Here is a 26,132-nt window from a genome sequence, read left to right as displayed (position 1 = left end):
AAGAGCAAAAGCATTGCAAAGAACGAAGCTTCGTCCTCTGAAAAAAAATCTTACTGTTATTCCATGTGTGGAGTCAAAAGAACTGCGGAGATCACAAATGAATTTTCTTTTTCATCTGTATTTAGTCAGCAGACGGCTGCAGAGTCTGCTGAGGCAAAGCGGCAACATCTTCACAGAGGAGGACGTGTTTGTTGCCCTGTCGCAACTTAGGGATGCAAGTGGAAACATCACCGGCGTGTTAGAAGAGATAGTCAGCAGTAGCAGATGATACGTATGACTGGAGTATAGGTTATGTTGTTGCTGTCATCATAAAGCAGGAAACTATCAGTATTAATAGTGGTAAAATTAGTTGAAGGTATTCAGATGATAATGGATACTGGATGCTTAAGTATTTGTTTTGACATCGAGGCCGTTACCACTAAAACTGATGAAAGCAAGGCTATGTACATTGTATACATGGATTTCAGTATTCCAGTTGAGAAGGGCCCGCGTGGGCGTTTGGCCAAGAAGTTTCGATGCATTCAAGATTAGGTAGTAATTTGAATTAGACACTGGCTTTGTGGAGCAGCGAAGTACATTGTCGCGTCTCTGGCTGGAGACCTGTGACTAGTAGAGAGCCGTAGGGATTGATGCCGTATCCGTTGTTGTTTGCCATCTATCTAATGGATCTGAATGATAATCAATTCGTAAAATTCAGGGACCACACTAAGATCGGGAATGTAGTAGACAGTGAGGAATACTGTCATGGCCTGCAGCGGGATTTGAGCGAGCTGGAAAATTGTGTTTAAAACGGCAGATGGAATTTAATTCAGTCAAGTGCGAGGTTTTTCACTTCGGCCAGACCAACCACGGTAGATCTTGAACAGTGAAAGACAGGGTACTGAGGAGTGCTGCAAAATAAAGGGATCTGGGAGTGCAGGTCCATAATTGATTGAAAGTAGCGTCACAGGTTGATTTGGTAGTAATGAAAGATATTTGTACGTTGGTCTTAATAAATGGAAATATTGAGTAAATGAGATGGGGAGTTATGTTTGAGTTGCCGAAACTGAGACATAAACAAGTTTCAAAGAGGACAGAAGAAATTTTAAGGGAATTCCTGGGTCTTGAGGACCGTAGCTATAAGGGAATATTGAATTACTTAGGGCTTTAAACCCTAGAATAGAGAATATTTAGAGGAAATTTCATAAAAGTTTAAAAATTATGATGGGTGTAGATAAGTTGAACCATTCAGGCGTTTTCCACTGAGGCTAGGTGGGAATACAAGCAGAGGTTAAGGGTGAAAGGTGAAAAGTTTGATGGGATCCGTCTTCACTCAAAGGTTATCGCAATGTTTATTGACCTGACAGCAGAAGTGGTGCATGCGAGCTAGTCTTCAAAGTTTAAGCGAAGTTTGGATACTTACATAGAATGGAGAGGTATAAAGGGTTAAGGTCATGTTGCTACTCGATGATAGCAGGCAATTGAACACGTTCAGCACGGAGCAGATAGGCCGAATGGCCACTTCTGCGCTGTTCTCTTTCTATGACTCGATGACTCCATGACTAAGAATGAACTGGATGAGGCAGTGCAAGTTGCGATATTAAGCTTGCAGATGACAAGAAGCTTTGCTGACTTGGAGATAATGTAGAGGATTGCTGTAGGCTGCAGTAGAACAATGACAGGATATGACGGTGGGCTGTCAAATGACAGGTGTTGTTCAAGCCCGACAACAGTGAAGTTAGCTTGCAGAAGGAAATTTGGGATCCACACCATAGATCCATTAAACCTGTAGCAGAAATTGACATGGTTATTGAGAAGGCGTGTGGTGTATTTCCCGGGGTGCTGTCAGAGGCAGACACACTGGATCACTTAGGAAACTCCTCGATAAGCATATGGAGGTCTGTGTGGGAGTGAGGAATCAGATTGATCTTAAAATAGGTTCTAATGTCGTCTCAACATCGCAGAACGTAGTGTTTTAAATTGATACTAACGCTTAAGTATATTAGTGTTTCCAAAGAAATGTATGAAGTAATATAATATTCTACAACACTCTTAGGGATGAAGATCCAATTGACTGGACAAGTTCTCATTTCACTGTCCGGGATTAGAGTGCTTGCAATCTACGTGATGCTTCCCGAAGAGCTCTGGGACAATCCTCCAACACCAACCAACCCACGAGTGAGTACCAGATGAAAGCTGACAATACGTTGTATTGTGTCCGACCACTTTCCCCCCCCCCCCCAATCTTTAGATGGGCAGGTGTTCAGGAATGAGTCCTGTAGAACTGTCTGATGGTTGTTTTCCAGGAGGGTATGGATTCAGCACTTCAAGACGCTGTTGGTGTCGATTATGAAGGAACAGTTTTGGGGGTAATTAAATGCACACGGTACAAAAGGACTAGCATAGCAAGCTGAACTTAACGGGAAATCATGCCTGACAAATATGTAGGTATTCTTTGAGGAAACGACAGGCTGGTCTGAAAGAAGGCGAGGAAGTTTATGATACATCAATGTATGTGAATCTGAACAGTTAGCCATGGTGGGTGTGTTTCCAACCAATTGTTTATGTCGCTGGATATTAAAGGGACAGGAGGTGTAGAGACTGCAGGGGAAAGCATTGCAGGTCCAGAAGCTGGGCGGCGAGTGGAACTGCAAAATGATCTCAGATATGAACTGACACCTGATTGAATGGAAGAACAAGGTCGAGAGAGGTGGGGGGGGGGGGGGGCTGGTGAATCGGAAATTCCCTGTTCCTATTTTACGGTGTTTGCATCTTTCAGCTGTTCATCACTCGTTTCCCAATGATGGATGTGTTCGCCAGGTTTATCCGTGGGTTTCTCTTTACCGACGCAGGTGATTTCAACCGCACACTCACTGAGCAGAATGTCCATGTCAACAATTCCAACTTCTTTGTGTATTCCTGCTTGGGGTAGGTCATAAAGCGACAGGTTTATTTGCTCTTTTGTGTGATCAGTGGCTAAAGGGCTGAGGATCTTCTCCCACAAGTGTTTTCTAGAAGGAAGATTACCCGGCAGCCTATTCAACACTTTTCGAGAATGTGCTGGGGACAGCCCGCAGGTGTCACCATGTTTCCGGAGCCAACATTATCATGCGCACAGCTTCCTCATCCGAACCCACAGTTTCCCGAAATCCAATGACAGCAGAATGTCTCCATAGACGACAACAACACTCCCGTGGTGTAAGGAACACTTACTCCGAGGGTGAATCCATCACTCCCACCACGTCACCAATAGCAAACGTCTTAAACCCCATGTAGATACAGCACCGGAAAATGAAACACAAAATTTCACCCAGGTTAGCCACCAGCCTCTCTTCCCGAGAAAAAAATCTGAATGTAATTTCTGGTCTTCCAAGCCAACGGAATGTGTAAAGCAAAGCCACCATGCAGTGTCCCGTTTTGTACGCCCAGACACAGGTAGCCCGCATCGTTGTCCCGCCTTCCTGCAAAACTACATTATGTACTGTCAGATTCAGACCATTATCACATCTAAAGACAACACCTCGCATGAAGGCACCATGAATCTCCGTGTTGTGCGAGGTGGCATTGTGTACGTCCTGCTGAGCGAGCAGTGAACCACGTCTCTGGGTTCACCTCGCTGCACACGACTGAGGCTTCTTCAGATTCTGGCACCAAAAAACAATCAGCGGCCAAAGGCTCGGAATTGGCGAGTACATGCATGTGGAACATTGTCTCAGTGAACGAGGCGAAAAATAAATCAGAGGGAATTTATCATTAGGGCACTCACGCCGACAGAGGGGTGGAAACTGTCCGGGGGTGATGTCCCTCTCCTCACGCTGCTCTTCCATAGGGAGGAGACCGTTTGAACAGCGGTGGTCGAATCTAAAAGTGAATGCCCGAACGCAGTTTGATTACAGAACCCTGCAATAAATTCTTAAGCTTTTCAAATTTTCCGGACAGATTTCTCAGTCAAGATCTCCCCTGTACAAAACACTGCTGGCCTGAGACTGTTTTATCACAAGATATTCCAAAGTTTCACCCTCAATAATGATTCAAAAATCTCATCAGCAGGTAGCGGTACACGGATGATTTATAATTAGTTTTCGATAAGATCATGAGATGTGGGAGAAGTATTGAACCATTCGGCCCATCGAGACTCTCCACCATGTTATCTTGCCTCATTTGTTATCCTGCTTGCCTCATTTCTCCTGTTTTAATCTCTGTACTTTGTTACCTTTACGAATCAAAAGCCCATCAAACTCCTGCTTAAATAAAATCACAAACATGGCCTCCACATCCATGGCAATGAATTCTTCAAATTCAGCATCTTCTGATCCTCATGTGCTGTGCTGTACTACAGCATGTTCTATTAAGGTGGGGGGTTATATGGGAGGCAGGGTTTAAGAGTCGACAACAACATTGCGGCCGAAGGGTCTGCACTGTTCTGTACTATTCTATCTTCTATGTTCCAGCGAAAGGAATTCTTCATCCTCACTTAGGCTACGCACTCCGCTCCAATCCCCAATCCCCCATAGTAAACGTCCTCTCTCCAGCTACTCTATCCAGGCCGTTCAATGGTCCATGGTTTTCCAGCTCATTCTTCAAAACTACATCTATCGTTGAGTGGAGAGGCTCTCGCTAATTTTATACCTTCATCTTGTCCTTGAAACAGGTCTGTAGCTTTAGGTAAAAGAGTGTAAATGGATGTGGAATGTTCTGTGTGCGAGCGGGGTGGTAAACGAACCAGAGCCGCTGCAGTATCAGATGGGTGTCCGTCCCTACGGAATGGTGGGAATGCTCTGGCGCTGTCAGATAGAAGGCTCACTTATCACACTGCTCCTCCGAGGGGTGAAACGACGTGAAAGGCTGCACTGTGTGTCCCAAGAGAGATGCTCGGTCAGTGTTCCAGAGAACTCTCCGGTTCCGGCATCAAGAGGGAAGGAACTTGGTGGGATTGTTGAAATTGATGTTGACTTCTAAGGGGTCAGTGTGCCCAGAGGGAAGGTGGGCTGGTATCCCGGCGCTGCCGCTGAGCATCTTTGGAAGGGTTCAGCCGTCGGGTGGCAGTGATAAGGGAAGAGTTGGTCACAGTTAAATGGTTGATGTGCGGTCTCTAATTCTTTATTTGTTTTTTCCACATCCACGATTAGGGAGCGAGTGGTGTTTAGTCGTTTGCTGCATGGGTAAGTACAGGGGAATGTTGTGACTGTGATTGGGTCAGTTAATGAATCAGAGACGCTGCAGTATCAGGTGTGTTCACCCGCTGACGGTCGGTCAGGAACAGAAAATATAGAACACTAGACCTCTATGTTCGCACTTTATCCTTGATTATTGCCGACTCAAGACCTTCGTTCCTACAGAGCCGTCTTTTTTTTTCTATTATCCATTTGTCTAAGAGTTTCTTAAATGTACCTGATAGCTATGTCTCTTACCGAACTCCTGACACCGCGTTCCAGACACCCACCGTCTAAATAGATCGATAGATAGATAGATAGATAGATAGATAGATAGATAGATAGATAGATAGATAGATAGATAGATAGATAGATAGATAGATAGATAGATAGATAGACAGATAGATAGATAGATAGATAGATACTTTATTCATCCCCATGGGGAAATTCAACATTTTTTCCAATGTCCCATACACTTGTTGTAGCAAAACTAATTACATACAATACTTAACTCAGTAAACATACGATATGCATCTAAATCACTCTCTCAAAAAGCATTAATAATAGCTTTTAAAAAGTTCTTAAGTAGTTTACTTAAATACATTAAATACAATCAACCCCGGCACTTTAACATATCTTACTCCTGGCGGTTGAATTGTAAAGCCTAATGGCATTGGGGAGTATTGATCTCTTCATCCTGTCTGAGGAGCATTGCATCGATAGCAACCTGTCGCTGAAACTGCTTCTCTGTCTCTGGATGGTGCAGTGTAGAGGATGTTCAGGGTTTTCCATAATTGACCGTAGCCTACTCAGCGCCCTTCGCTCAGCTACCGATGTTATACTCTCCAGTACTTTGCCCACGACAGAGCCCGCCTTCCTTACCAGCTTATTAAGACATAAGACGTTCCTCTTCGTAATGCTGCCTCCCCAACACGCCACCACAAAGAAGAGGGCGCTCTCCACAACTGACCTATAGAACATCTTCAGCATCTCACTGCAGACATTGAATGACGCCAACCTTCTAAGGAAGTACAGTCAACTCTGTGCCTTCCTGCACAAGGCATCTGCGTTGGCAGTCCAGTCTAGCTTCTCGTCTAACTGTACTCCCAGATACTTGTAGGTCTTAACCTGCTCCACACATTCTCCATTAATGATCACTGGTTCCATATGAGGCCTACATCTCCTAAAGTCCACCACCATCTCCTTGGTCTTGGTGATATTGAGACGCAGGTAGTTTGAGTTGCACCATATCACAAAGTCCTGTATCAGTTTTCTATACTCCTCCTCCTGTTTAAAATTATATCTCTTGGTAGTTATTTCCACACTGGGAAAAATGTCTTTGGCCATCCACATGATCTATACCGTTTATCTTGTACAACCCTATGCAGTCGCCTTTCACCCACTTCGCTCTAAAAGGAAAAGCCATAGCTCGCTAAACCTATCCTCATATGAATATCCCTCTAGTCTAGGCAGCATACTGGTAAATCTCAGTTTTTCAGCTTCGAAAGCTGTTACATACTTCCTGTAATGAGACGACCAGAATTGAGCACAATATCCCAAGTTTAAATGAGCGGCAACATTACTCGCGGCTTTGAACTCAACCCCTCGACGACTGAGGCCAACATCTCATACAGTTTCATAACAACCTGTTCAACTTGCGTGTCAACTTTGATGAGTCTATGAGCGTGAAACTAAAGATGACTCTGTTCTTGCACACTGATAATGAACCTGTCATAAACCCTGCATCTTGCATTCAAATTCGACTTTGCAAAGTGTATCACTTCACACTTTTCCACATTGAGCTCAGAGTTTGCCAATTCTCAGCCCAACTTTGCATTCCTCATTGCCCTGTTGGAACCTACATCACAATCCACACTATCCCGAAATGTCATCTGGAAATGGAACAGCCTAATCACCCGCTTCCCGAACAGATTTCTGCGGAACACCACTGGTCACCGACCTCCAAGCGAAATATCCTCCACCTGCTACCACACTCTGTTTTCTGTGGGTAAGCTAGTTCTATCTACAGTAGCCACGTTTGTCTGCCGCCCATCGCTGAGAAAGTTTTCCTAAATTCTTCATCAGTGTGCTTTGTCTAATAATTAAGAATTTGATTCCGTTCCTGGGACATGTCCTGCCCATCTCTCAGTCATGATCAGACTATCGTTCTTCACCTGACCAGAAATACTGATGAAATATATCCTCCAACAGTTTGACCGCACGTACGTTGGGCCTACTGGTCTGAAATTCCCAGCGTTTTCCCTGTTTCTTTCTTTGGTCAAACGAATAACCACGTCCAATCCTGTGATACTATTGCAATAGCCAGATGACACAGAAAGGTCATTATCGAAGGCGCAGCAGTATCTTCCGTCCCTTCCTGTAGAAAACTGGGATACAGCCCCTCCGGCAATAGGAATTTATGTACCCTAATGTTCTCGAAAATCTCAGCTCATCCTCCTTCAAAACATCGATATGTTCAAGCATATCAGCCTCTTCTACATCATACATTTAAAAAATTCTCTCTCAATTGTGAACACTGAAAGAAAATATACATTAAGGACCTTCACTATCTGGGCCGACCTCAGGCGCATATTTCCTCTGTTATTCCTGATCGGCCCTACGCAGTCATCCGTCTGATCTTCACATAGGTGTAAATGGTCTTTGGGTTTCTAAGCTCCTGCCTGGCTAACTTGCAGTTCATTTGAAACCTCTCTGATCCCTTCTTCCTAAATCTTAAGTCTGCTTCTTCCTCTCTCTGGACTATCTCTTATCAACCATGACTCCTTTACTCTACCATTGCCGACCCTGTCTCAATGGGACAAACCTATCCAGAAGAACATGCTAGCTCTTCCTTAAAAAAAAATCCACAGTTCAGTTGTGCATTACCCTCTGTATATCTCTTCCCAATTTACGTTTTCAACTTCCTGACTAATAGCATCGTAATTCGCTCTCCCACCAATCAACTGATTTATAATACCGTCTCTTCCTATCCTCATTCAATGCCAGGGTAAAGAATAGGAGTTGTGGTCACTGGTTCATTGGTCTAATATGGCGTTTCCTTCAGATGTACTGGCATTAATGAGTAGAAACCACTTAGGTGTTCCTCGAACAGTTTCTGGCAATCTAAACCTTTTTCTCTAAGGAGGTTCCAGTCAATATAAGGGAAGTTAATGTCACAATAATAAACGTCTTTATGCTTACATATTTCCAAAACTAATTTCCTGAATTGTTCCTCAGTCGTTATTTGGCTATTTAACTGGTCCGTCTACTTCATACTTCCAATAGCATATCTACTCTTCCGGATTCTGCCTCCATCCACATTGACTCACTGAATGATCCGATCACGACTCCTCCATTTGTGCTGCTGTGAGATTATCCGACTCTTGCACTTTTCCCCCAGTCCCGTTTGAAACATAGAAGCACTGGAACATCCAGAAGTGATTCCTGCCCTTGTAACAACAAAGCATCAGTTATGGCCATAACTCCGTAGTTCCATGTACTGAGCTGCTCTCGAAATACAGCTTCCTTGTTCCCACACTTCTCGCATTAAAATAGGCGCAGTACAATCCAACCTACTGTCTGTAGGTTCACCGCCTCTCCTTTCTCACAATGTCCCAATACGCCACTGTTTTTTTCCTCTGACATATCCCATTCCCCTCCCGAATTCTGTTTCCGTTCCCTGCCACCACTATCAAACCTGTCTGCAAGGTTTCCCTCCAGTTCATGAGGCGAAGCAGGTACCGAAGCGGGTTTTGGGATACAGGGTCCACCTCTATTTGGAAAGGTTGGAGTGATTAAGCATAGCCAGGGTGTCTTTGTAGAAGGAAAATCACGTTCCATAAATTTGATCAGGTGTTTTGAACAGGTAAACAAGAGTTCTGACACGGTCTCAAATTGTAAGATAGCTGAAAGGTGACATACAATGGATCCCTCTGCATAAATGTAGATGGATCGGTGGGATTGGAAACACAGACAGAGAGATGGTGAAGATGTCTGACCCGTTGCCCTGCAGCTGTAAAATCATTGGCACCCAGAGTTGGGAGGTCACCTGACAACTGTTCATCATGTTGTTTAGACTTCACCTGCAGGATTGTGTACACCTGTGGTCACTACAATATTGAAGGGATGTGATTTTGCTTGTGAGGGCGGAAACAAAGAATCCCATGGGCGTAGGAAGTCAGACTACAGACACGGGAGTTTCTAGCTTAGAAAATTCTAGCAATAAGTCACCCATTGCTTCTGTGACGCCGCTGTTTTTTTTTCTTTGGAGGGGACCGGTTTTATGATGAAGAGAACAATACTTTCAGTAAAGGGACTGCTCTTCCACACTCAGGAACATTCCCCTTAACTCTCTTTTATATCTTTCAGCCAGGAGATATGGTTCGTTTCCACCGGCGGATTCGACTGCCCGGCCCCGTGAGGCCAACGAGGACGCTTTGGATCCTCCGCTTGCTTCCTGTTAAACGCCGCTTTCTACATGTTCTCCACTGTTAATTCACTCCCAACATCGTCACTCAGTAATCTCAGCAGTGGCCTGTTCACCCATGGGGTAATGCCAGACATCGAGTACCCGTGACCAACCCGTGTGGGATCATCACCTACTCTCACAGGGGCCGCAGAGTGGCTGTATTGGGAACCCAGTTCTGGGACGTTGGCAACTATCGTCCTTCGGCTGACACAGGACTGTCTGACCTTTGTAATGCGATGTGGCCCAGAAATGATATTACCTTGTCAGCCTGATTCGATTTGTCACGATTACCAGACAGATTGGACGTTTCCTGGGATCTCTTTCATTCCCGACGTAACAGTACGATAGAGAACACGTCCAAAACCGCGAGGAATCCCAGACTGACTTCTGAGGTTCGAGTGGATGTCTGTGTCTCTTATGCGAGTCCATGGCGGAAAGTCAAGAGACACGGGCCACTTCTGTCGGACCGCACGTGTTTTCGGCACCAGAGCTGTGTAAATACTGGGCAGAACAGCCGGCGGATGTTTGATATGATCCACTTCCTGTGTTGATGTAACTGTAAACACTCTCGTGTACTCTGATGGTAGCAGGGGTTCTAATATTTCTTTTTCCACGGCTTGTGGCAGCTCCTTCTCGGAGCTCACTACTGACCCCACTGCCTTTCTGACATCTGTCCCGCGGTGGTATAACCATTTCCCAAATTAACTGCATGAATCAATAAAGCCAACGCTGTTTGCATTAACTTGGTCTGAATCTCTTGTCAAACGCTCGCTGCTGTCAAATCCGACTGTTCATTGGGAAGGTACATTCAGCCCCACCGGGAATAACCAGCTCCTAGGGCAGTGAAAACAGCATGCTGACACACCCACACTAACAGCTCACCCCTCTTCCCTTCCAACACTGAGCCACTCTGTGGAAAACTGTCAGCTGATAGTGACGCCGCCTGGGGTGCGGGGAGGGTCGTGTGGAACCGGAGCGGTACACCGTCAGGGAAAATGCGAGCAGTCACATTACTAACGTGGGCCTACAGCCCAAATGGTCTCTCCCACCATATTGGTATCACATGCCGTGAGGTTAGATAGGTCTGAGTTGATGGCTCGGATAGTCGGAGCACAGGAGGATAACCTGTCCGTGGGGTAATGCCAGACTTACCAGCTATCACTGGACAGACGCCATACCCACAACATTCCCCCTCTTAACCACCTCCATCCTTTCGCATGGCTGTCAATCTACTCGGGGCGAAGTACCAAACCCATAACGGTATCTTGCAGAGAGACAGTGACATCTGGAATGGGAGGTGTGAGAATCAGAGAACAGTGATATTAAGAATCAGCGTGTGGAGAGGGGACATTCGATGAGGGGCGTGGTGTGGATACCGTTGGAGGTGATGTTGCTGTCGGAGTGGGTGATAATTGTTTAGAGAGAAAGGATTGGGGTGGACGAGGGGCTCGGAGACGTAATCAGTAACAGATCTGAGAAGGGAGCTGTGGCTGGGCGTGACTGTGGAGGTGATGGGGGGGGGGGGCGGGGAATGTGGATGAGTTCGGAGAGTCTGAATACCGAGGGTCCCGGGAGGGAGCGTCGTGTGTTTGACGGTGGGGATGTCAGAATCAGGTTTAATATCACTGGCGCATATCTAGACATTTGTCACTAAGACAGAAAATACAAAGTTATAAAATAATAAATTACATTGAGAAGTATATATTAATATTAATTATGTATTTTTCAATGTATACGTAGTTCATAAAGGGAGGCGTGTCCTGGGTGATGGGCATACCTAGTGATCGATGCCCTATCTCTGATCATCGGCTGTCGAAGATGCCTTTGGAGCTGGAGAGGACAATGCCCGACATCAATTTAGCTGAGACTGCAACTTTCTGTAGCCTTTCCGATCCTGCGCAGTGGCCCCCTGAGGAATGGGTGGAGCGTCGGAGGGTTGATCACTGAGAGTTCAGGGAGGAGTAGCAGTTCTGGGAGATTGACTGTCCACCCATCTCGTTAACACAGTGAGGGACGCGGAGCTGCCTGCGAACTGCAATGGACCGACCCTGTGGTTGTTCCGGTACTCGCAGCAGAGCAAAGCACAGGAGGCCAAACGGCCCCTAAAATTAGCGCTGGCAATCTGCATGACCATGGATAATCCTCCCATGTCTCAGCTCCTCTCCTATGCCGGACACCATCGCCCACAGCTCCTCCATCATTTAGGTATGCACCCGTCTCCACTTTAACTAGTGGATGCAGCTGCATGAGAGAACAAATGACCCAGTGCCGCGCTCAAGCCTGAAACTTGTTCCGCTCTAAACCAATGTGAAGTGCCACCCTCGCTATCCATGCCCCTTGTCCAATTTCTGCTGCGTTCTGCAATCATCTCTCAACTCCCTCCCCGGCAAATACCTTTCGCCGAATCCCTCCGGTTTCCATCCTCTGCTCACACTCTGCGATCAGACGTGTCCTGTCGGGTTGTCTCCCAACTGACCCTTCCGGTCTAGCTCTGTTTTAGACAATAAGACCGTAACATATACGAAAAAAGCTCTAAGCCAGTTGGATCATCGAGTCTGCTCCGATCTCTCTCAGCCCAATCTTGTCTTCTCGTAACCCTTCATGCCCCGATTAATCAAGTATCTATCAATTTCTGCCTTTTATATATCAAATAACCCGGCCTCCACAGATGTCTCCCTAAAAATAAAGATCCCGATAATCCAACCCTCCCTCCTACACCAGTTCTTCAGCCACACATGCACCTGCCATATCATCCCATCCTTACCTTCACTGGCGAGTGCACAGGCAGTGGTCTAGATATAACTACCTTGAATGTCTTGTTTGTCTGCTTTCTGTCTAGCTCCATAAAATCTCTCTTCAGTGTGTGCCTATTTCCCCGTGTATGTTACCGGTGGTCAGATGTATCTCGGCTTCTGGTTACTCACACTCCCCCGTGAGAATGCCTTGGAGCGATCAGAGACTTCCCTGACCCTTGTGCCTCGGAGAAACATACCGTCCAGGTATCACTACCGAGTCGAGAGAATCTAGTCTCTGTTCCTCTGACTATTTCATCTTCCATCACCACCGCAGTCCTCTTCATCTCTCTGTTCTTCCATGCTACCAGAGTGCCAGACACCAGATCACTGCGACCACCAACTGCCCACCCTGGAGCAGATGTGTATATCAGGAACGCTGGAGATATCCCGGAATTCCCACATCTAACGTACAGAACAACTCCGGAGAGATGCTGCTGACATTAAGTTGCTGCACAAACACTTTTATTTACGTGGTAACGAAGACCAAGTTCAAGCAACAGTTCATCAGTGTAAATTATTTCTGTCAATTATTCCATTAATTGATAAACATAATATCTAAGTTCTTCCCGGAGGCAGTCGCAGTGTTTTTCATCTTGACACTATAGAATTGGCGCTCATCAGAGAACATGGCAGCAGGTAGAATAAAACTAGTTTAGAATCCGGGAGTGACAGAGCACGGCAACAGAACCTTCGGCGAACGCAGCTCCCGAACTTCACTTCCTACCGATTACTAAACTCTTCCTCCCTTTTATTTCTCTTTTTTCATTATATCTCCGGTATCGTCAGAACCACAGCACGTTCGATAATGAATCCCAAACCACAGTGTAAATTTCCATCGGTCAAGTGACCGACAAAGCCGTAGCTTCCTGTGACATGGAGGGAAAGGAACTGCTAGCGGAAATACTGCCGTCTCGAGGCGAACGGGCGGAATTCGCGCTGAGCACTCCTGAGAACAGATCGGGCCTGGTTCCTGCTCGGATTGAGTGGGCAGCACGGCAAAGAGATTTAGCTGATTGCACTCTACATCGGCACGCCCTTCAACACGCTATGAGCAGACAACATCCATGTGCACAGAGAACCCCTAACGTTGGGGTTTACTTGTCTCCACTGAGTTGGTATCAACTTTCCAATGTGTTTACCTGAACAGGTAATGACTCAACTAGGTCCTGTTACCATCTATTACCACCTGCTCTCACCGACGCAGAGGTCAGACCGCCAATCTACAACAGCAACCACTTTGACAGTGGGATCGATTGTAACTTTGACACTGATGTTGGCAGATTGGAGGGGAGGTGCATTCACACCGGGTAAGGTTCGATTTGAAGTGTGTATTCCTGATGTTGAGGCGGAGATGCCCCGTCGGCAATTAGTGATGAAGATACCCAGAGCAGGCAGAGAAACAGCGCGCTGAGTCCAAGAATAGGTGGAGGGTTGGACACAGGAGAATGTACCGTCGGTACTGGGTGGGGAATTCTCGCCGAAAAGGTGTGCTCGGAGACAGAGCTGAATGTGAAATAAACTTACCGTCCCAGCAGCAGCTCCACCGGAACATCTGAGAAGCTCCAGTGAATTGTTTATGAAAGTGTTTGCAGAAATACCTCACAGACTAGACGTATAATATTATGTGATGCGTATAACAATGACGTGGAATTATATTTTCCACTGAGGTGGTATACTTCGATTAATCCCCACGCGGAACTGAGACAACCATGTTGCAGAATGAGAGACAGAAAGGAACCAAAATCACCAATCTGGCAAAACGACCGTGACAGGACTCGAACCTGCAATCTTATGATGACTTCGATTCAAGCACCGAAGTCAGACGCCTTATCCATTAGGCCACACGGCCGCATTCTGTGGGAAATTCCAATGGAAAAAATGGGGAACATGCTGACTGCTGCCAGGAGTTTCCACGTGTAGAATGGTTTCCTGACCGAACTAAAATTACTGGTATGCAGTGTTGTTATCCCAGGTGAACATTCGATCATTGTTCTTAATATCTCTCCATTCATTCCTGCTTTAGACTGTACATTTAAATTCAATATTCTCTTTCTGTCACACAGAAAGGAATTGTAAAATGCCCACACCACAGTCTTTTATGGTCGCGTTATATTCTAGGACTGGGATTATTGAATATGGTCCACCACATTTAATACATTATTGATAGAGTGAACTCGATTTCTTTTTGATATTTCAGCCGTTGGTTTGGTAATCCAGAACCGAACAGCCATGTGTTTGTGTCGTGTAAGCATTGGGTGTTCGGATCTGCGGCTGCGCACAGCCGGGGGTGCCCTTCAGCGTGTCTGTAATACAGTAACTATCGAGTTATTGCATTTGCCCAATACACGGAAAGTCGTCATTCTAGAGCCAGGTGGCAAATTCCCTTAACATCTGTTCACTTGAAAACGAGCAATATGACAACAAAGCTACTGAAATTTTATTTAATTCAACATAGATTCATCTCATTGTACAACAGAAAACAGTCACGGGTTCTCCGAGTGGCGGAGCACGGAATGGAGCCTTTTGCCACAGCATGTCCATAGCACCGGAGGTGCCTGGTTTAGCTATTTCCAAGTTTCCTGTGGTTGGCACAAATCTCTCTACACTTTCCCTATCCACGTCCATGAATTATAGTAATCACAGAGAGCAAAGGAAATCGACATAGAATCTGAAAACAAATGTGTGAATCAGAAGCAGAGTCTGTAATTGCTCTGAAGAGATTCAGGAGCTCCAATCACAAGAGCAAGAAGTGGCCGAGCGGTTAAGGCAATTGACTGCTAATCCATTGTGCGCTGCACGCGTGGGTTCGAATCCCATCTTCGTCGCGCCATGTTTCTCTGGGAGTCCATCTCTGGGAGCAATCACTTCCGAGCCTCCGCCTTTTGTCCCAGGGACGCCAGACAGGTTGGTATGTGAGTCATTAAAAACAATATTCCCCATTAGTTCGTCACCGAACTTGGCCACAATGCCGCAGGACATAGAAACAGATTATACTATTCGGCTCATCGATGTTTCTCCGCCATTCCATCATGACAGATACATTATCCCTCTCAATGCAATTCTCCTAGCGTTTTCTCGTCACCTTTGACAACCTTACTAATCAAGAACCTGTCACCCTCCGCTTTAAATAAACCCAATAGGATGGGCTCCACAACGAGCCATGACAATGAATTCCACAGATCCTTTATTTCCGCTGCAGAATGTCCTCCTCATCCCTGTTCTAAAGGGATGTTCTTATCTGTGTCTGTGCCCATAGCACTGAAACTGAACGGATTGTCACATGAAGAGAGTCTGTTGGCACTGGGTATCTATTCACCGGACCTCAGCAGCATTAGGGGTGACCTCGCTGAAATCAATCGAAGGCAAGGGATTGGGAGGCCTGGAAGAGTACGATCAGCCCATGATTTAATTTATTTCTCCCGTTCTTATGTCTTCTCAGCTCCCGTTTGCCTATTTCGTCCAGGAGCTTCGCTTGGCTCCCTTATTTTATATTCTGCAACTGCGCTTGGCCGCGGTTCCTTCACACTATGTTAAGGTAACGATCAGAAATTTTTTAATTCCGCTTTTTAAGATTTTGCCTGACCCGCCGAATGTTCCGGGTATTCTGGACTTTAGTGCTCAAAACGTCCGATTTCCAAGGGAGAATAATATAGGTCCTTCAAAACATTTGTTGTTGTTGTTGTTTTCATTCCCACCTGGGATTACTCTAAGCCACTGCAGCATTATTCTAAATACATTGATGCTCATTGTTCCAGAGAGGAGTATCGCATGAAACTTATCTGGTCTGATCCCCATCGTGCATCTCTGGGTTTTCTCTTAACCCCCTCTTCAATCAGGGCATGGAAGTAAACCCTGGTTCACGAAACTGCACACAGACCCTTATTTGAATTTTCCGAACTCCCGATGGTTCGGAGATTAACTCAGAAGTGCTGTCTGCCGCTCTCGCCTGAATCTCACCGGCGATCCGCTTCCAGCATCGCCTGTAAACCTGCAGCAATTTCGTTAATTTAAAATATGTTGCACTGTAGAAATGGAATAACACTAAGGACCCCGAAAAGGCTCCGAGCCCACTGCAGTATCCGAATTTACTCTGAGAACGGCTTTGCATTGAAAAGTCAAAACTGCCTGCCATGATTTCACAACATGAATCCATCTCCCCCATCTTCACTCTACATCCGTTTTAATTGCGAGCTTAGTTTCAGCCTAGGCAACTGATTAAACTGCAAGGGCACTTCTGACCGAGCGTAGAGTTTTCTCAGCAGTCTGCACCGCACTGACTGATACACCGGCATCACAATGCTGTCGGTAACTGAACGAGTCCAAAGACCACTCACACAGAACTGCTAATGTTGGTTCACCTGTGTTCTTACCAGGAACACCAATAACGGCAATGAGCATGTAATATATCTTTCGCACACGGTAAAATGTTTCACGTATTCTGTGTGAGATTCAGTCTGTCTTCCAGCTGCCCACGATCTCTCTGAAGAAACACTGAGCTGATGAATCACCACGGTCATTCATTTATACCCGATCCAGCACGCTGAATATTAAATACTACACAAGACTGACGTGTCTTCCGACAGCTGGGATAACAATAAACATGATGTAATTCAAGTAAAATTCCAGTTGTAATCATGTATGGATAGCTTGACACGAAATTGCAAAATCTCAAAGGCGAAGAAATGACGATGCGAGAATTCAGTAAATGTTGTTGCGAAACACTCTCAGTCTCACCTCTCGGTTTCATGATTACTATCTTTGATCTTGTCCATTCCTAAGCTCCACGGAATTTTCCATCATAGATTATTGATCTCCTGCTATTGGGAAGCTCAGTTTCACGCTGGAAATTATCTCAGCTATAGATCCTGCAATAGAAATATTTTAAAAAGTATATGATGTTTGTAAGTTAATATAGTGAAGAGTTTTAAACTAATATAGCATCCAGACTTACAAAGGCACTGAACGTATTGAACCCGTTAATTAAATTAATTGCAGCCTACACAAAATGCTGGAAGGTCTCAACAGGTCAGCAACTGGGCATGAATAAGCAGTCGATACTTCTGGTCGCGTCTCTTCTTCAGAAGAATTGAGGGTTCGTCGATCACCTGAGCTCCAGCCACAAAATAAAGCACAATTTCCCAGTGACTAAATTCTTCAATTCCTGTCTCTATTCCCGGTCCGATATGTCGGCCCATGACCGCCTTTTCTGCAGTGGAAGCTCTCTGGCAGGACGAGTAACGATAAGACCACAAAATGTAGGGGCAGAATTAGGCTACTTGGCCCATCAATCCTGCTCCGCCATTCCATCATGACTGATCCTTTTTACCCCTCCGCAACCCCATTCCCCGGCCTTCTCCCGGTAATCATTGAAGCCGGTTTCGATCAGTATATTATCAATCTTGATGTAGTTGTGCATTAAATTGTCTGAACTGGATTGCACGTAAGTAAAACCGTTCACTGTTTCTGGAGAGACTTGTTACCACGTTCGGATATCGCCCAAGTGCGGAGTGAGAGACACTGAAGCAGGTCGATATTCCACAGATTTTAATATGAACAGCGTTAAAGGGAAAATATTCTCATTTTTAGAATCTTTTTATTCATACATAATCTTCCACAACTATAGAATAATACAAAATATCAACAAATCAATATGTATACAATTAATAGAGCTGAAGAAAAAAAACTAATCATAATTTATAAAAATGAAATATATATATATAGAAAAAAGAAGGGGAAAAAACGCCTCATCTAACTGTGAAAAAAAAACTACAAAAAAACCCCATTAGGAATCAGTATGCAACCTACGGGAGCAGTACGTTTAACCACCAGCTAAAAATATAGAAAAAATGTGAATTGGCGTTTAAAGGGAAAATAAACAGTAAACGCTGGGCCAAAGAGGGCCGTTAACTAAAGCTCTCAAAAGGAGTTGATTTGTAAGTCCAATATCTCAGGGAAGGCCAATGCAAAACGGCAGCGAAACGTTGCTAGTCTCTGTCCAAGTCTGGACAGGTACTACGATGGCAAGTATGATGTTAAATACAATGACGAATAAGTAATATTTAGATGACACGTGCAAATTCGCAATCGCAATTGTCCTAACTGCACTGCCGAATCCGTGGTTTTGACAGGACTATGTAGTAGCAAGTGATTCCGTCGTCAGTTCCAGAAAGAAATTGATCAGTTTGCCAGACGACCATTGAAGGGAAGACGAGGGTCAGTTTTGAGGTATGTGGCGATTACCTTCCACGGATGAGTAGGGCTGGGATATTCATAATGAGTGATCAGGCTCTCTAGAGGGCTGATGTAGACAAAAAAACAAGGAAATTGAAGTTCAAACATCATTGGAGGCAGTCAGGCAGATTGATAACGTAGTGTTCAATACATCCCGAATACCTGCCTTTGCTGACTGGAAAAATCATGATGGAATAGTATATAATATTGGTCTGACTAGAGTACCATAGCGAAATGTGTTGAATTTCTCCGGTTAAATCTGATAGAAGAGACTGACACAGCAGTTTAGTTGCATACCTGCCAACCTCGGCTGCTGCACTTTCAGTGTTCACAATGATGTCTCCAGTGCATTGGCGAACAAACATAGCCACAGGGTTCAGGTACTCGGACTGTGGAATACTTGTGCGCGGCTAACGTTATTTCACCACACATGAATGATTCATCCACTGATATTGTAACTACTTTTCTATGTTTCTGTCCTTCTCTAACGCCATCGTGAGGAGGAAAATAAACTAGGAGACGGCGTTATTTCGTCGAGCACCATCGCTCCAGCAGGTCCATGGATTATTCTTGTGCCATCGGTGAGGATAAACTCAAGACGTAGGAGCAACAATCTGATGTCATGAATGTCGGTTAAAAACATCCCTCCTCCTCCTCTCTACTTCTATTCACCGCTCTGTCCTCATGTTTATTCCCACGCGTCTATCACCTCACACGTCGTCCCCGTCCTGCTCCGTCTTCCCTGTGCTCCACTGTCCTCACTTACCAGATTGCTTCCGCTCCAGCGATTTGTCTTTTATACGCATTTCGCTTCTTCTTTTCCCTCCCTACGCCATTTATTCTGGCGTCTCCCCGCTTACTTGCCAGACGTGAAGAAAGGTCTCGGGTCGATGATGGAATAATCGTCAACTGTTTATTCATGTCCACAGATGCCGCCTGACCTACTGAGTTTCTCCAGCGTTTAGTGTGTTTCTTTGGATTACATCATGTGCGGAATTTCACATGTTTAAAATATTAAAATATATGTATTTTGAAACGGTGAAATGGATGGAGACGCACGAATCAGAGAATCATTTACAAATGATTCACAGTACATGTGATTTCGGAGAATGACTTGTCGGGGGAAATGTGAAAGGAAGAAAATGTGGCAGGAATAAATTTCAGCGCAAAAAATAACCAAAATACCGTGGCATGCAGAAATTGGGGCACCCCTAGTCAAAATGTCTGTCACTGTAAACAGCTAAGCGAGTAAAAGATGACCTGATATCCAAAAGTCAAAAATTTAAAGATGACACGTTTCTTTAATATTTTAAGCAAGATTACTTTTTATTTTTTTATTTCCATCTTTTAGAGCTTCAAAATGACAAATTGTAGCGGTGTGCTACACACAGCGCTGGATTAACGACACGCAGTCGGTGAGTTGCAGTTGCAAAAGAAATTTATTCAAACTTCTCGGCCTTGCTTTAAAGCCTTCATGTTCTCGCCCTGCCCGTGCGCATATTCACGGACCTGTCCCGCGCGCGGGCTTTTCCCCTTGCTGGTGAAGAAGGCCTGGCGCCCTTTTTGGGTCCGGCCTCAATGCCAGCGCGCCACTTTGTGAGCCGGTTCGAGTGCGCTGGTAAGTGGGTCGCCACATAATCCCCCACCCCCTCAGAACTGGCGATACACCCCCCAATGTCTTCAGTCTGGGAGGTCTGCCCCTGCGCTGCGGTGCCTGAATCTCGACCGGCTGCGCCAAGTACACTTGAGCCGGTTTGAGTCGGTCCACTGTGAAAACCTCCTCTCTCCCCCCAATGTCCAGCACGAACGTAGACCCGTTGTTTCTGATCACCGTAAACGGCCCCTCGCAGGGCCGTTGTAGCGGCGTCCGGTGTCCGCCCCGTCGTACAAAAACAAACTTACAGTTCTGCATGTCTTTGGGTACGCAGGTCGGGTTCTGCCCATGCTGTGAAGTGCGTATGGGGGCCAGGTTACCGAGCCTCTCACGTAGCCTGTCCAGGACTGCTGCGGGTTCGTCCTCTTGCTCCCTTGGGGCTGGTATGAACTCTCCTGGGACGACCAGGGGTGCGCCATACACCAAGTCGGCCGACGAGGTGTGCAGATCCTCTTTGGGCGCTGTGCGGATTCCGAGAAGGACCCAGGGAAGCTCGTCCACCCAGTTCGGCCCTTTGAGGGGTGCCATGAGAGCCGACTTCAGGTGCCGGTGGAAACGCTCCACTAGTCCGTTCGACTGTGAGTGGTAGGCAGTTGTGTGGTGTAGCTATGTGCCCAAACCGCTGACCACAGGCTGGAGGTAAACTGGGCGCCTCTGTCGGAGGTAATGTGGGCCGGTACACCAAAGCGGGACACCCAGGTTGCAATCGGTGCTCGGGCACAGGATAAGTGTTGTCCACAAAATGGAGAGGTTTACAGCGATAAGGAGGGGTGTAGGGGCTGGAAGCCAACAGCAACTGAATGAAGTGCCAGACCTGCCCCAAACCACTCTCCTCACTAGTCAGGGTCGCGAACAGTCCTTCCATATGAGGCAACTTTTCAACATCGTGCCTGTTGGGGTCGTCTGCTGTTTCCAGTTTTCCAGGTGTGGCCTCCTCGACATTAATGACACCCGATGTAGTCTCTGCATTCTGCACTCTGTCCCGATGAGATTCTGCAGATGTTGGATATGCAGAGTAACAAACACAAAATGTTGGAGGAAGTCAGAAAGTCAGGTAGCTTCTATAGAGGGGGATAAAGCGAAACAGAGATTTCCTGCCGAGACCCTTCATCGGGACTGGAAGTGGGGAGAAGCCAGAGTAAGATGGTGCGGGGAGTGGAAAGAGTCCAAGCTGGTAGATGATAGGTGAAGCCAGATAAGAGTGAAGGTGAGTGGGTGGGGGAGGTGGGAGATGAAGTGAGACGCTGTGAGGTGGTAGGTGGGTAATGACAAGGACTGAAAAGACGGAACAACACACACAAAATGCTGGTGGAACACAGCAGGCCAGGCAGCATCAATAGGGAGAAGCGCTGTTGACGTTTCGGGCCGAGACCCATTGTCAGGCCTGCTGTGTTCCACCAGCATTTTGTGTATGTTGTTGTCTGAATTTCCAGTATCTACAGATTTCCTTGTGTTTGCTCTGAAAAGAAGGAATCTGATAGGATAGGAGAGCGGTCAATGGGAAAAAAAATGAAGTAAAAGAGGAACCAGAGGGAGACGATCAGCAGTGGAGAAGACAGAAGTGGGAGACAGAATGGAGGAAACGGGCGTGTGGGTTGAAGAAAAGAAAAGGTTGAGATAAGGTTAAAGATATCGATGTTCATACCATCGGGTTGTAAACTACCCGGATGTAATATGAGGTGTTGCTCCTCCAATCTGAGAGTGCACTCACCGTGTTAGTTAAACAATGAACCGGAAGGGGGAGTGGATTAATAATTTTCCCCTGGGATCCCTATTAACCCAATCCTCTCTGAACTTAAACCAGTGCCGTCTGGTTGTTGTTTTCACAAAAGTGGGGAAAAGGATAGCACACATTCCCCATTTCTCCAGGACTCAGTCCTTCCAGTAACGGCAGTAATCTCGTAAATCTCTGAACTCATTCCAGCTTGAAGGCCTCACTCCGAAAGCAGAACGACCAAAACTGAATACAATAATCCCGTCGTGGATACCCTAACAATAATTGAACCCTAATGCTACCTCAATAGCCTCTTCTTCAGACCATAGACCATGAGATATGAGACAGAGGCTGCTCACACATTCGAGTCTGCTCTGCCATTCCCTTGTATCCAATTGATTATCCCTCTCTACCCCATTCTCCTGCCTTCTCCACATAATCTTTGAACATCCATTTAAAATACACTCAATGACTTGGCCTCTACTCCGTCCGTGGTAATGAATTCCAAAGATTTCCCACTCCCTGACTACAGAAATTCCTCCTCATCTCTGCGCTCAGTGGATGACCTGTGTATTGAGCCGGTGGCCTCTGGTCCCAGACTCACAGTGTGTGGGGTGAATCTTCTTCACAGCCACTCTGTCGAGGCCTTTCAATATTTAATAGGTTTCAATGAGATCCCTCTCTTTGTTCTTGACCAGCGAGTACAGGGTCAAAGCCATCTAACGCCTCTCATACGTTAACCCTTTCATTCCTAGAATCACTCTCATGAGCCTTCTCCCGAACCGCTCCAGTACAAGCAGATCTTTTTCTCCGATAAGAGGTTGGAAACTGCTCACAATACACCAAGAGTGATCTGATCAGCGCGTTATAAAGCGACAGTATCACATCCTTGCTCTTATCTGCTAACATTACAGTTGTCATCCTTAATCAACTCAAACTGCAAGCAAACCTATAGGGACTTCTACTTAAGGACTCCCAAATACCTACGCACCTCTGTTTTTTTTGAATTTTCTCCCATTTATTTTTTTTCTACACCCTTATTCCTTCTACCATTTGTACATCACCGTACAGTTGAATACACTGTATTTCATCTGCTACTTCGTTGCCTGTTCTCCAAACCTATCAAAGTCCGTCTGCAGACTTCTGCTTTGCTCTAAAGTACCTTTCCCATACCTATCTTTGTATCAACTGCAAAGCTCTTCACCAAGGTATCAATTCCTTCATCCATATCGTTCAGATTTAAAATGAAAAGATGCCGTCTCAATACCCACCGCTATGGAACACCATTAGTTACCGACAGCAAAACAGAATTGCCCACATTATTCTGACTCTTTCTCCCTTGTCAGTCAGACAATCGTCGATCCATACAAGTATCTTTCCCGTAATTCCATGAGCTGTGATCTTGTTAAGCAGCCTCACGTGCAGCACCTTAGAAACATCGAAAACCTGCAACACAATACAGGCCCTTGGGCCCACAAAGCTGTATCGAACATGTCCTTACCCTAGAACTACCTAGGCTTACCCATAGCCCTCGATTTTTCTAAGCTCCTCCGATCAATGCCTCTCATCATCCTGTACACCTCCATCAGGTGTCCTCTCATCTTCCGTCACATCAAGGAGAAAAGTCCGACTTCACTCAACGTATTCTCAGAAGACATGCTCCCCACTACAGGGAGCATCCTTGCTTATACTCTCTGCACACTTTCTGTGGTTTTCATATCCTTCCTCCGGAGAGGTGATCAGAATTTAGCAAATTACTCCAAGTGGAGACTGATCAGGGTCCATAATAGCTGCAGCATTACCTCTCGGCTCCGAAACCCATTCCTACGGAAGTCCAAAGCACCGTACGCCTCCTTAACCACAGAGTCAACCTGCGTAGCAGCTTTGAGTGTCCAATGGACTCGGACCCCAAGACCCCTCTGATCGTCCACACTGCCAAGAGTCTTACCATTAATCCTTCCTTCTGTCATCATATTTGACCTAACAAAATGAACCACCTCACACTTATTTGGGTTGAACGCCATCTGCCAGCTCTCAGCCCAGTTTTCTTCCTATCAATATATCGCTGTAACCTCTGACAACCCTCCATATTATCGACAACACACCCCAATCTTTGTGCCATCAGCAAATTGACTAACCCATTCCTCCAGTTCCTCATTCACGTCATTTATAAATATCACGAAAAACAGGGGTCCCAGAACTGATCCCTAAGGCATACCACTGGTCATCGAACTCCATGCAGAATATGACCTGTCTATAACCACGCTTTTTCTTCTGTGGGTAAGCCAGTTCTGGATGCACAAAGCAAAGTCCCCTTGGATTCCATGCCTCCTTACTATCTCAATGAGCCTTGCATGGGATACCTTGTTAAAGGTCATCTGAAAATCGAAACAAACAACATCCTCTGTCTCTGCTTTATCTATCCCGACGGTTATTTCCTGAAGGAATTCCAAGAGATTTGTCAGACAAGATTTCCTCGAAAGGATTCCTGCTGGCTTTGGCCTACTTCATCATGTGTTCCCAATTACAGTACCCAAAACACTCACCGTTATTATACTCGAAAATCTTCCTGGGCACTGAGATCAGACCAGCTGTCATAAAAGATAATTTCTTCTGCCTCCTTCACTTCTTAAAGTGTGCAGTGACATTTGCAACTTTCTAGTCGGCCAGAACCATTGCAAAATCTATTCATTCTTGATAGATCATTACTCATTACATTGAGGAAACTAAGGAGAACCTTCTTCATTCTGAGGGAGGGAGGATGCGCAACGAGCTGCCAGAGCAAGAGGCAGGGACGATTACAATGTTTAAAAGATGTTTACTTAGGTCAACGGATGAGAAGGACATAGAGGGGTGTTTCTGTACCCTGGGGCGGGTTTCACCTTCTGGTCCAGGAGTCTTATCTACCTTCAGGCCTTTTAGCTTCCAAAACACCTTCTTTCCTTGGTAAAAACATTTATCCTCACTTCTGCCCCAGATACTCCTGAATTTGTGGCATTTATGTAATAAATTCAATGACATAATTATAGTGGGTGACTCAATCTGCAGGAGAATTTGGAGAGTCAGAATGTGTCAGATTGCAAGAGAGCGGATGCTTTCAATATGGTGTTTTAGAGCAGCTGATGGTTGAGCCTAATCGGGAACTTCTATCTTACATTGGGTGTTGTGTAATGACGCAGATCTTATTAGGAACCATTAAAAGGCAGTGATCATAATATAATTGAATTCCTGCTCCGCCCCACGTTTATGGACATGTAAGACAAAGTCGCGTCTTGACCACCCTTTTCCGTTTTAAACTTTGAAATTTCAACTTTATTCAGTCGGATCTGTAGAGGAACAGTTATAATTATGGATGCTCTCAGAAGCGCCAAAAGAAATCCGGATCTAGGCAATGGGAAGCACAAAAAAGCTGACAAATTCTCGGAGGAATCCCCCTGGGTAAAGAGACTAGAATCTTAAATCAGCAATATCGGCATTGAGAAAACTCAATTAACAGAGGAATTCGAAGGAAAAGTTGACTCTCTGAGCCTTGATCTTAAAGAAGTTAGTCGAAATGCTGCAGACCTTTCTTCTCGTTTGGAAAAATGTCCAACAACGGATCGTCGATTTCGAAGCACGATCACGTCGGAATAATATCGGAATTGTTGGATTAAAAGAGAAATCAGAATCGGCCAACACACTGGATAATTTCGCAAAAATGTTTCAGTCTTTATTTCCGGAGGTTTGTTTACAGCCTTCAGATATCGAACTGGCTCACAGAATCGGCACTTAGATACATCTTATGGAAATGATTGTTTGATGAACTTCAATAACAAAAAATAAATTGCAAAAAAAAAAAGAAATTTTTGGATCAAGATAAAAACAGACATATTGTTGTGTGTTTTCTCCGTTTCAGAGACAAAGACCGTATTATTAAGCTTGCGAGAAAAAAAAAAGACTATTTCAGTATCAGGATTCAGACATTCGCCTTTTTCAAGATTTTCCACGTGAAATAGTTAAGAGGCGTACTGGATTTGCATCGGTTATGAAATTAGCGTATGAAAAAAAAGCTCTTTCCACTGCTTCAGTATCCAGCGAAAATAAGGTTTTTTTTGTCAAAATGTCTGGCTTTCATATTTTTGATGATCCAGTCGAAGCA

At 45.4% G+C, this 26,132-nt stretch overlaps 2 non-coding genes across 2 annotated transcripts; one reads left to right on the top strand and one right to left on the bottom strand.

Annotated features, from left to right (window-relative positions):
* Positions 1-14,155: 14,155 nt before the first annotated feature.
* trnar-ucg (transfer RNA arginine (anticodon UCG)) lies at positions 14,156-14,244 on the bottom strand. Its single transcript is given in 2 exon segments — positions 14,156-14,191; positions 14,208-14,244. It is a non-coding gene; the product is annotated as a tRNA-Arg (tRNA).
* Positions 14,245-15,136: 892 nt separating this feature from the next.
* On the top strand, positions 15,137-15,220 carry trnas-gcu (transfer RNA serine (anticodon GCU)). Its single transcript has one exon. It is a non-coding gene; the product is annotated as a tRNA-Ser (tRNA).
* The last annotated feature ends 10,912 nt before the right edge of the window (positions 15,221-26,132 follow it).

This window comes from Hemitrygon akajei, unplaced genomic scaffold (assembly GCF_048418815.1).
Source record: "Hemitrygon akajei unplaced genomic scaffold, sHemAka1.3 Scf000049, whole genome shotgun sequence".
Lineage (NCBI taxonomy): Eukaryota > Metazoa > Chordata > Chondrichthyes > Myliobatiformes > Dasyatidae > Hemitrygon > Hemitrygon akajei.
This window is presented reverse-complemented; position numbering and strand designations above follow the sequence as displayed.